The sequence below is a fragment of the Dromiciops gliroides genome, chromosome 1 (genome assembly GCF_019393635.1).
Source record: "Dromiciops gliroides isolate mDroGli1 chromosome 1, mDroGli1.pri, whole genome shotgun sequence".
Classification (NCBI taxonomy): Eukaryota; Metazoa; Chordata; class Mammalia; order Microbiotheria; family Microbiotheriidae; genus Dromiciops; species Dromiciops gliroides.
The window spans coordinates 524,920,675-524,933,765 of record NC_057861.1 but is presented as its reverse complement, the minus strand read 5'-3'; positions in this window follow the sequence as shown (position 1 = coordinate 524,933,765).

Here is a 13,091-nt window from a genome sequence, read left to right as displayed (position 1 = left end):
GAGTTGCAGTTGTAGTTCACAGGGTTACCTCTAAAACTTGAGAGTAGAAGCCACCCTCTGGGGATTAAACCTATGAGTACAAGTTTTGGGGGAATAGGAAAGTGTTACAAAGACAAAGGATCCTGTAATCTCATTAGGTTGGTTGGAAGAATGAATTGAAACAGTGATCAAAAACTCCCTTAACTCCCTTCCCTCCTAACAGAAGACAATTTGCAGAAATTGTTCCTTGTTCAGTTGAGTTTTCAAAATTTTCTGTGAGAGGGAGGGAGAGTAGCAAATGAAACAGCCTATAAATCATCTGCTGGGAGAAGGAAAGAAGAATCTGGATGAAGAAAAGGAGTAATTCAAATGGAAATCATGTTGTTTTAGTGAGTTCTATAGCGTGACCCTCTAGAAGACTTGGGTTTAACGCCAGCTCAGCCACTAATTCGCTGTTGGGGCTTTAGGCAAGCTAATTTTCCTTTTGGTGGAGTTCAGTTTCCTCACACCAACCAACCAAGATTTAATGAGTTGGGGCAGCTAGGTGGCACAGTGGATAGAGCACCAGTCCTGGAGTCAGGAGGACCTGAGTTCAAATATGGCCTCAGACACTTGATGCTTACTAGCTGTGTGACCCTGGGCAAGTCAATTAACCCCAATTCTCTCACCAAAAAAAGAAAAAAAAAGATTTAGTGAGTTAATTCTGTAGAAGTAGTAGTGAAGGCATAAAGTATGAAACAAATGAGAGAGCTCTTCTACTTTGAAGCAGAAGAAGCTAGTACAAGGAGCCAGAGCCGGGGGCAGCTAGATGGCACAGTGGATGGAGCACTGGCCCTAGATTCAGGAGGACCTGAGTTCAAATCTGGCCTCAGACACTTGACACTTACTAGTTGTGTGACCCTGGGCAAGTCACTTGGCCCCAATTGCCTCACCAAAAAAAAAAAAAAGAAGGAGCCAGAGCCAAGTTTCAGAGAAGACATAGTGATAGTAGTGGTTGTAGTAATGATAATTAACATTTATATGACACCATAGTGTTATATAAACCAGGCACTGTGCTAAGCACTTTACTAATAGTATCTCATTTGATCCTCAGAACAATTGGGAGGGAAGGCGTATCAACAGGCAATCAAGTACTATTATTATCCCCATTTTTGAGACAAGGAAACTAAGACAAGCCAGAGGTGAAGTGATTTGCCCAAGATCACACAGCTAGTTAAATGTCTGAAGTCATATTTGAATTCAGGGTTTCCTGACTCATTCTCTACTGTATCCCCTAGCTGTTACAGGAAAGAAAGGGACCTGTCCTAGCTGAGAAGCTAAAAACTAAGGTAGGAAGGAAAGGAAGTGATTTTCTTCTAGCAACTTCTTATAAAGGTTCTAAACCCTTTTTGTATTGTGGACCTTTTTGGAAGTCCAATGTTGCCTATGGACCTCTCCTTAGAATGCACAGAGTAAAATATATGGAATTACAAAGAAAACCAATTATGTTAGAATACAGCTGTCAACATATTTTTCTTTTCTTTTTGTTTGTTTTTGTTTTTTTTGTGGGGCAATGGGGGTTAAGTGACCTGCCCAGAGTCACACAGCTAACTCAGGTCCTCCTGAATCCAGGACTGGTGCTTTATCTACTCTGCCACATATTTTTCAAAACAAGTTTACAGATCTGAGGTTAAGAACCCCTGCTCTAGAGGATTCAAGAAAAGGAGGAGAAGAGGGCAGCTAGGTGGTGTAGTGGATAAAGCACCAGCTCTGGATGGACCTGAATTCAAATACAACCTCAGACACTTGACACTTACTAGCTGTGTGGCCCTGGACAGGTCATTTAACCCTCACTGACCCACAAAAAAAAATAGAAAGATGGAAGAGGAGTAAAAAAACAGGATACAGGGATTTTTAAAGAGTATGCTACAGTCATTTTCACAGGCTCAGGAATGTAAGGAATTCAGAGCCCAAGAGGGCAGACATTGTACTAAGATATAATAATAATAACAATAACAATAATAAATTTAAAATAATTAATTTTAACGATAACATGAATTAGTTGTTAATTTATGGTGCTTATATAAATGCTATAACATTATAGCATTTATATAGCACTTTAAGATTTACAAAACACTTTCTATACGTCAACTCACTTGATCCTCACAACCATCCTGTGACATAGGTGAAGCTGAAGAAAATCACAAAACTATGCTGAGAGGATCCACTACAAATAATCTCAACTGCTCCCTCAGTGCAGCAAGACAACCCTTTTACATCTACCCAATTGACTCCCTATCCCACTCGTTTCAACTCTTACAAACCTTTCCATCCCTCCTCAAGCCTCTCATGACTCTCCCTGCTCCCACTCTCTAAGCTGAGAATCTTGCCTTGTATTTTACTGAAAATGAGGCCATTCCCTGTCTTCTGCCTTCTCTCCACCTCCTCATATTATCCTGCTTTCTGCCACAATTTTCCCCTTCACTCCTCTCTCACTCGAAGACGTGGCCCTTCTCCTTGCCGAGGCAAACCACTCTCCAAGCAAAAGTGTTCCTGCTCTATCCCATCTTCACAAAGCAGATTGCCCCTTCTATCAATTCCGCTCTCACTTATCTTCAATTTCTCCCTGCTACTTCCCTACTGCCCACAAATACACCCATGCCCTCCCTATCCTCAAAAACCTCTCACTTGATCCATCTTTACTAAATATTGTCACATAGCTCTCTTCTGTTTTGTGGCTAAACTCCTTGGGAAGGTTGTATACATTAGGTGCCTCCCCCAAGTTAGCAACTTAGACATGCCAATTCTTCCTTTATTCAATTTTAATTAAAAAAATTTTTTTTTTTTAGTGAGGCAATTGGGGTTGAGTGACTTGCCCAGGGTCACACAACCAGTAAGTGTTAAGTGTCTGAGGCCAGATTTGAACTCAGGTACTCCTGACTCCAGGGCCGGTGCTCTATCCACTGCACCACCTAGCTGCCCCCCTTTATTCAATTCTTCAGGAGTGGAAAAAGTTGGGAGCACAGTGAGAATACTAAGGTACACACCTGCAGCCTGCTCCGTTGATCCCAACTCACTTACATAAGCAAGTCTGCAATACCTTTAGGAAATGTTCTGCTGACCCTTGGTCTCTTAAAAGTCCAATTTCTCATGGAATCTGGAACAGGAACAGATGGTTGGTGAGGAGGGAGGATGGTACAATGGATTTTCTATTGGTTGTCAATTCTTGTTGTAGGGAAATAGGCAGTCACATAAAATTGATGGAAAAATAAAACTTAAGTTGTCATCAGGCAAATGAGTTTAAGGTAAGAAACATTTGCTTCTTTTGTTTTCTTGTGTCTAGCTTAGACTCTGCCCAGAAGGGCCACCCAAAGAATCATGGAATTTGAGAGTTGGAAGGGATCCCAGCGACCATCTTCTAACTCATACCTGAAAAGTGATCTCCACCCGACTACTGATCACCTAACTAACCTCTGCTTAAAGATTTCCAGTAAGGGGGTTCCACTACTTGCAATTTACCATGACCTTTATTTATTAGAGCTGATCATACTACACTAATAAAACCCACACTCATGAATGCGATATAATGAAAACTTTATTTACCATTCAATAACACAAACATCAAGCCTTCTAAGAACAAATCACCAACCTGATTCCTCAAGGTCCCACTAAGCCTTTCCTGTCCCCAGTACTCATGACAAGGTAACCTCTCCACCCAGTTGGAGGTTGTGTGTCTCCCTTCTACGTAGTTTTCTGTCAGTTCTCTGTCAGTCAAGTGAACATGGGATGCCCACATTTCCAAATCCCTTCCAAGTTTGGAAACACTGGAGTCTGTCCTACTCTTTTTTTTTTTTTTTTAGTGAGGCAATTGGGGTTAAGTGACTTGCCCAGGGTCACACAGCTAGTAAGTGTTAAGTGTCTGAGGCTGGATTTGAACTCAGGTACTCCTGAATCCAGGGCCGGTGCTCTATCCACTGCGCCACCTAGCCGCCCTGAGTCTGTCCTACTCAACTCAGGATCAGGCTGATACCCCAGGGGTGTGGAGGTATGCTTCTGGTTTTATAAATTACATCTAAATTCTGATTGGTGATGTATTACCTAAGGTTGTGACGAAAGAAACTATCAATCACACCTAATGTCAACAGCAAGTGTTTATTGGCTATTTATTGGGGGGATACATGTCATTTGTAATCATTTACCAAATCTGAGGAACACATATAAATTTGATAGTGTTTATCAAATCTGGGGCACATTACAAAATTATACCACTGGAAAAATAGCTTATATAATGACTATTTTATCACAAGATGGAGGGTTAAAGCAAAATGGGATTGTTCAGCCTAAATTAACATACTTATTTCCATTATAGTATCTCACTAGGCAATCCATTCTACTTTTGGAAAGCTCTAATTATTAGAAAGTTTTTCCTTACATCAAAGACTAAGTTGGCATCTTTACAATTTCCATCTATTGCTCCTAGTTCTGTCTTCTGGCGTTAAACAGAACAAGTCTAATTCCTCAATAAATGCTTAACGACAGCCCCTAAAACAAGTGTGAAACAATCTGCTCCATAGTTTTTATGGCGGAATTTTGATTTATATGAAGGAATTTTGGAGGAGAGGCAGGGAGATGCTCCTTCAGAAGATAGTAAACAGATATGGAAGGGCTTCATAAAATGTATTAAATATGTTTTTTATAAATAGAAGTTCATTTGCCAAATTCAGAATGGGACAACCATCCCAAACTTAGCTGGACACATCCCTGGGGTGCCAGTCCAGAATTCCTAGATATGCAATTCACAGCTGCTTCCATAGCCTGGGGAAAAAATGGAAACTACTAAGGTTCTGACCAGGATGCCTAGGCACATGATCAACTCTCCTTTATTGGTCCCACTCCAGAATATAAGCATCCTCAACATTCTGTTCTCTTCCCTCTTTGGGAATAAGTTCCAAGTTTAAATCTCCAGCTTTCATGTTTCTCCTAACATCCAATTCTGCATTTCCATCTGCCTGCTAGCTATCTCCAGCTGGATTTTCTGCAAGCATTCTATACACATGTCAAAAAACAAATTCATCCCATTTCCTGAAAATCTCCTCCTGAATTCCCTCTTTCTGTTGATGGCACCAACAACTTTCTACCAGGCTTGAAATCCTCATTTGTTTTGTTTTGTTTTGGTGAGGCAATTGGGGTTAAGTGACTTGCCCAGGGTCACACAGCTAGTAAGTGTTAAGTGTCTGAGGCTGGATTTGAAATCAGGTCCTCCTGACTCCAGGGCCCATACTCTATCCACTGTGCCACCTAGCAGCCCCTCGTTTCATCTTTTACTCCTCTGTCTCTCTTTTTCTGTCTCTGTCTGTCTCTGTTTCTGTCTCTCCCTCTCCCTCATTACCCATAGCTAATCAGTCACCAAGTTTTGGCAATTCTTTGTTTAAAATATCTTTCGAGTCTTCCCCTTACACTACATTCCTCTATCTACCACCTTCAGCTATACCCTTTCATCTAGATTACCCCAATGTATATGTAATGGGGGGAGAGGGTGATCAAGAGTTTCTGAGCACCAATCAGAATTCCTTATGTCCTCTCATCAAAGGGTCAGGGAGCACGTCTACGGAGGTGCCAAGCTGACAAAGGTCCAAATTCTATCATTTAATCAAATCAGTTGTGGGGACTAGAGGACCCAGGTGTTCTCCTGATCAACTCTCCCCCCAACCCCAACCCCATTATAAGTGGAAGTACAAAGACACAAACCCAGGCTTAATGTAAGGAAAAACTTCCTTGTTATTACAGTTATGGCTCTGTTTCCCCTCTCCCCCTCCAAACTACTCAGCACACACTGTTAGATCAATCACCTTAATGTGCAGCACTGATCGTGCCCCTCTTTTGTTCAAGAATCATAAAATGACAATTCTGTTCACACTGCTCCATGTGTGCTTACAGGGCCTTCCCTGCCATCTCTGAATATCAAAATCCCCTCCATACTTAAATGCCATCTTTGTTTTTCTTTTTTGTGGGGCAATGGGGGTTAAGTGACTTGCCCAGGGTCACACAGCTAGTATGTGTCAAGTGTCTGAGGCCGGATTTGATCTCAGATACTCCTGAATCGAGGGCCGGTGCTTTTATCCACTGCACCACCTAGCCACCCCCCCCAAATGCCATCTTAAATACCCCCTTTTCCACAAAGTCTTTCCTGATTCCCCCAAATATATGCGATCTTCCCCTGCTCAGAAACCCCCATAGAACTTGGTATATCTTATAGGGTGCTTATAATCTACCAGCACATACTGGCTGTGTGACCCTGGGAGACTGCTTAACCTTTCACCAACCCCAGCCAATTCTCTAAGATTATAAATTGCTGATTTTAAAAAGTAGGAGTTTTCTCACTGAAGAAATCACCCATACAAACCTCCAAAATTGCATAATCCTTTGTATAGTTACTTGGAAGAATCAGAATTTCAGAGTTGGAAGAGATGTCAGTGGCCAGCTAGTTCAACCCATGCCTGAAAGGAATCCCTTACTTAACATATGGATCAAATGTTCATCCAACAACTATTTGAAGAACACCCATGACAAGAAGCCCACTACCTCCTGAAGCAGCCCAGTCCACTTTTGGGCAGATATCTTTTTTTTTTTTTTTGGTGAGGCAATTGGGGTTAAGTGACTTGCCCAGGGTCACCCAGCTAGTAAGTGTTATGTGTCTGAGGCCAGATTTGAACTCAGGTTCTCCTGACTCCAGGACCAGTGTTCCATCCACTGCGCCACCTGGCTGCCCCTTCAGCTATCATTATTGGGAATTGTTTTTTCTGATATCAAATCTGAATTTGCCTCTTTGGAATGTCTATCCATGTTTCTTGCTTCTGCCGTCTGGAACAAATGGATCGATTCTAATTTTATATGTCTCATCTTCCCTCCATGAGGGAAGTGTCACAGTCCAATTCTGCAATTGCTAATGATTGCAGGATGAGCCTGCCTGTTTCAACTCTAAGTCATGATCCAGCCAGAAAGCTCACCCACATGGACAATGAATTGGGGGAATGAGTGAAGGGAGGTATTAAGGAGGGAGAATAATGGAGTTTTATCAGGTGTAAGTTAGGGTCTCTTTGTCAAGATTTAATCTCTACAGCACAGAGAGGAGGATGAGAGTTTGGGGTATGAAACCAAGAGTGTCAATTATCTGTCAGACTAAGGTAAAGAAAACATAAGTAACATAAGAAAAATCATGGAGTGGCAATAGTGTGAGGAAACATTTGTCTGGTTAAGGACTGCTAGGAGCTGCCCATTTTGCAAGCCCAAACATAACTGACACTGATACCTCTATCTCTCCATAGGCCCCAGGGACTGGGTTTGCAACGGTATCATTCAGGTGGAAGGTGTGGATTACTAACTGATGCATAAAGGTTTCTGAAGGGATCCCATGTAAGTTCTTTGGCATCTCAAAAAGTTGCATTGGAGATCAGCTTTCAATAATGGGTAGTATTTCCATAGGTAGTAGCAAGAAAACAACAGAAGGTGTGGAGGTAGGAAAGCATGGGGTATGGTTTTTTTTGGTTTTTTTGGTTTTTTTTCTGCACGACTTTTTTATTTGAAAGAATAAAAAAGGGGAGAAAGTTTAGTGTACAGTTAAAACAAGTCTCATTCAAATTATATATTCATTCCTCAAATTGGAACATCAATAAAGGAAAATAGATTGACAGTCATTAGAATAATTTCATACATGTTAACTGATATAAGTTTAAGGGGCTAAAATCCTAGCTATGATGTCTAAAATCTAATGAGTAGTCACCTTAAATTAGAAAACATATAGCAGCAATCTTTGGGCATTAAATATTTATCAAAGTATATTAGGGGTAAGTAAAGAGAAACATGTGGATCAAGTATGAAATTTGCTTGCTCTCCCTATCCTGCTTATCTCTTGCTCTCTCGCCGAAGTCTCCCACCAAAAAGGCCAACGCTTCAGCAGCTTCCCGCTCCACCCCCCCCAAAAGCCTGCTGAGAAACTGGCAATGGGGCTGTCCACACACACAGCTCCAACCTAATTGGCTGGTAACACTGATTGATGGGACCCACAAGCAAACATCACTTCCTGACACCGAACTGACCTAAAAACCCCAGAAAAGGTCACTTCTGGACACTAAAGTCACATGGTTTCTTCTCATGGCCAGAGCTCACAATCTCCCTCCCAGCAGGGGGTGTCATTCCAATTCTCCCATAAGTTTATTGCAATTACCAGGAAACTAAAAGAGCCAAAAGGTTGCCTAAGCAAACATTTGAACTAATTGGTGAGTGAAGGGAAATGGTAGCCATGGGCATCACCAGTTTAGAAGATGAATTCTGTTGTAAATCTTGTGGAGGAAAATGATGGAACATTGTGAGCAATATTGTCTCATAAAACAATGACAGAGTAAGAAAAAAAAATCACTTTAAAAAAAAAAAGCTTTACGAGAGACCTAACTAAGCAAAGTCATCCTGAGGACAATTAAATATGAAACTGGAAGTAGGACAACAAATAGACAAAAGATAGCAAGAACTTTCACTATTAAATAGAGTGTTACCAAAGGATCTGAACTCTGACATCATAATCTTTGATGTGCTTTTTGATGTGTAATTGAAGAAAACAGAGGAGAGAAGTAACTAGCCCAAGATCTGCACAGAAATCAGTATTAGGGATGACAAAAGTTTGAGAGCAATGTGGGATCTATTCTTAAACTTTCTAAAACAAAACAAAAAGTGATTAGGAGAGCATCAATAATAACTGACTTATATGTCAAATATCTCATCTATATAAGTTTTAAGAGAATCAATGACAATGTTAATCAGGGTAATGGAAGCTAATAGGCAAGTTTTCAGAAGAAATATTCCATAGTAGACTATATTTTTATAGTGGCCAAATTAACTGAAACATGTAGAGAATTTGAAAGTCTTGTTCTAAAAGCATGGGGTATGTTGGGGGAAGGACAGATCATCCAGTTGAGCTGGAGAATAAGATACATTTTGGAACATAATGGGAAATAAAATTGAAAAGGATTTAAACTGTGCAAGGCTTTGAATGCCAAATGAAGGAGTCTGGATTTTTAAGGTTTGCACAGCACAGATATTATCTCATTTAAATCTCATACCCCTGGAAGTAGGTGTTAATATTAACCCCATTTTATAGATGAAGGAACTGAGGCAGGATTTGAACTCAGGACTTCCTAACCACAGGTCCATTGCTTTATCTACTGTGCCATCTAATTGTCTCTAACCTAGTAGAATTAGATCAGAATTGAAGATTTTTTAGTAAAAGAGAAGGAAATGTGATGAGTTATGTTTTAGGAAGACTAATTTGACAGTGATGTATAGGATGGACTGATAGGAGGAGAAATTGAAGATTTGCTATAAAACTATTGCAATCTTCAGAGTAGAAATAGTGAGTCTTTTGTTTTTGTTTTTGTTTTTGTTGTTTTTTTGCGGGGCAATGAGGGTTAAGTGACTTGCCCAGGGTCACACAGCTAGTAAGTGTCAAGTGTCTGAGGCCGCATTTGAACTCAGGTCCTCCTGAATCCAGGGCCGGTGCTTTATCCACTATGAAACCCAGCTGTCCCCTCAGGTAGAACTTTTCAAAAAAATCTTTTCAGGAAAGGACTGGAAACAAAGGGAGTGCTTATTAATTAGAGAATGGCTAAGGAAATTATGGTATATGAATGTAATAGAATTCAACATAAGAAGTTATGAAAGGGATAGTTTCAAAGAAAGCTGAGATAGTGGATAGAGCACCAGCCCTGGATTCAGGAGAACCTGAGTTAAAATCCAGCCTCAGACACTTGACACTTACTAGCTGTGTGACCCTGGGCAAGTCACTTAACCCCAATTGCCTCACCCAAATAAACAAAAAAACAAAGAAAGCTGAGAAAACTTGGATGAACTGATAAAGAATAAAGTAATAGGGGCAGCTAGGTGGTACAGTGTGGATAGAGCACTGGCCCTGGATTCAGGAGGATCTGAGTTCAAATCCAGCCTCAGACACTTGACACTTACTAGCTGTGTGACCCTGGGCAAGTCACTTAACCTCGATTGCCTCACCAAGAAAAAAAAAAATGAAGTAATAGAATCAGGAAAAGAATTTATATAATAACAATAACACTATAAAGGAAAACGACTTTGAAAGACTTAAGAACAACAATGCAATAAATAGCCATAACTCCAAAAGCTTGATGATGAATCATACTTCCCATCTTTTTATCAGAAAAGTGATGGAATAGGGGTATAGAATGAGTCACATTTCCTGACGTGGCCAATGTGTATCTCTGTTTTGTTTGACTATATTTATTTGTCAAAAAGGAGGGTATTTTAAAATTTTCAGCATTCTTTTTTTTTTCAGGCTGCGCCTCTTAAAATTTTATATTTTATTTGAAGAGGGGAGAATTATGAAGGAAATGGGCATAGTGATAATGATAAAAAAAGAAAAGAATATTTATAAAATACACAGAAGTGAGCCAAAGAAAGTTCAGACACACAAAGAGGACCATACTGGAATAATTGTGTTAAATTTATTATATACTTAATATTGTACATAATTGAGATTCAGTTTCACATGCCATGCTATTTCTCTTCTGTGTTATTTGGAAATAATCATCTTTGTTTATGTCTGTCAATTTCATAATAAAAAAAAGAAAAATGTAAAATTCAGGCAAAAGTACTTAGTGTGCATATAAAAGGCATGAACAGATGAAATACCTAATTCTTCCCCAGCTACTTTCAAATGAGGAGAAACAAAAACTCTTGTAAGACTTTGGGTGGGGATTGGGGTAGCAGTACCAGCTGTTTATCTTCCCACTTGGGTTACCACAAGTTGTAACTACATGGTACTGCTGTTTCTGTCTTTGCATATTTATTGGGGAGGGGGGGAATCAGGCAGAATATTTTATGGTAGAAAAAAAAGAACAGAAACAAAATGGGTTCCCGCCATTTGAGAGATGGCAGGACAAATTGGGATAAATGAATGTAACAATACTATTGTGCCATAACAAATCACAAATAGGAGGAATTCAAAGAAACACAGTAAGATTTCTATCGACTGATGCAATTCAAAGTAAAGAGAACCAGGAGAATATACATAGTGAATATAAATTACAAATGAAAACAACACTAAAAAGCCACCAAACTCCAATCCTGACCCAGAAGAATAGCTGATAATCAGTGAATAAAGCACACTTTCCTACTCTTAGGAGGGAAGTAATAAGACAAAAATTGTTTTCTTTTTTTCCCTATACCTCCAGAGCCTAGTAAATTGTCCAACAAGTAGTAGGCAGTTAATAAATACTTGCTAGATGAAATTTAATACAGCGGAGTACAAAATATATCCTTTGTCCTCAAGATCTTTATGCTGTAGTTATATTTACACAAGATATAAAAGTATAGTAGCATAACCAAAAGAGATGAAAGAAAGAGGAAAAAACAATCATAAGCACAAAAATAGTCACAGGAGCTATTTTTGTAGGTGCAAAGAACTGGAACTGAAGGAGGTACCCATCAATTGGGGAATGGCTGAATAAATTTTGGTATATGAATGTAATGGAATACTATTGTGCCATAAGAAATTATAAAGGTTAAGGGTTCAGAGAAAGCTGAAAAGACTTGTGAGAACTGCAGATGATGGAGACTGAAGTGAGCAGAACCAATAAATAGTTAATATAACAACAATAATATTGACAATAACAAAAAGACCCTTTAAAAAACTAAAGATCTCTGATCAAAGCAATGACTAACCATAGTTCAAAGGATTGATAATGATCTGTGCTAACAAGCTACTGACAGAGCTGATAGATTCAAGATGTAGAATGAGGGGCAGCTAGGTGGCACAGTGGATAAAGCACTGGCCCTAGATTCAGGAGGACCTGAGTTCAAATCCCACCTCAGACACTTGACACTTACTAGCTGTTTTGACCCTGGGCAAGTCACTTAACTCTCATTGCCCTGTCCCCCCCTCCCCCCCCAAAAAAGAAAGAAAAAGATGTAGAATGAGACACATTTTTGTACATGGATACTGTGGGGATTTATTTTGTTTAATTATACATATTTATTACAAGGGTTTTTTAAAATTAAAAACACTATTTGTTATATGAGAGAGAGGGATAGATACTGAGAAAAACTAGGTGATATAAAAAAGGATATAAAAATTAATAAAAGAAATAAGTAAGTTGGAGGTAATGGCAGAGAAAGTAAATGCTTGTTAATTTAAAAATTAAGAAAATAAAGCAGTAATTCAAGAAAGTGTATGGCAAGGACCACATGTTTTAGAGCTGTCAGAGAAGTCTTCATGGAGGAGGTAAGAGTTGAGCTAGATCTTAAAGGATGCTGTACGATTAGATAAATAGGGAAGAGTTGAAAAAAGCTTTGCAAGGAAATCGTGAGCAAAGCTGGGAATGTACATGGCATTTATGATTATGTGTTTATTGCATTCTTTGTCCTCCTTTCTGAAGTGTTCATATAAGGTTTTACATATGTTATTATTAGACCAGAGCAACAGTTCGGGAAAGCTATTGAGGGTCTCGAGTGTGGTTAACTAGAAATAGGCTGGAAAGATGAAGGTATTAGCCAAGATTGCCTAGAAAGTTTAGTTAACCTTTTCATTTGTGTCAAGGAAGTTTAAGAAACCGTAGGTAGAGTTTGACACACGCAGCGGGGAAACTACACTTCCCAAGAACCCTCGCGCGCCAACAGGCCAACACCTCCTTCTGGCACGCGCGTCTCCTCCCTTTCCCTCCCCCTTTGCTCTCGCACCCGCTACACTATCTATCGCGAGAGGACGGGCCGCGGCGGCTGTAGCGGCAGTGATCTGTGGTGGTGGTGGTGGCGGCCGAAGGCGGCGGCGGCCATTTTGGTGAGGCCTCTGGAGCGGCGGTGGCGGCGGCGGCGGTTCGCGGGGAGTGGCATCTCCCCTCCCCCCCACCGCCCTCCTACATCCGTGCGTCTAGAGAGTTGGAGGTAGAAACGGGACAGAGACAGTACCGGCAGGCCCTGTGAGACCTAGGGCGGCCGCGGCGACAAGAGCGAAACCCTCCCCCCTCCCCCCTTTCCCGGCGGGGGGGTGGCGCGCGCGCCCCCGAGGACGCAGGTAAGAAGAGGGAGACAAGATGGCTGATTCCCCTCGTCCCTCC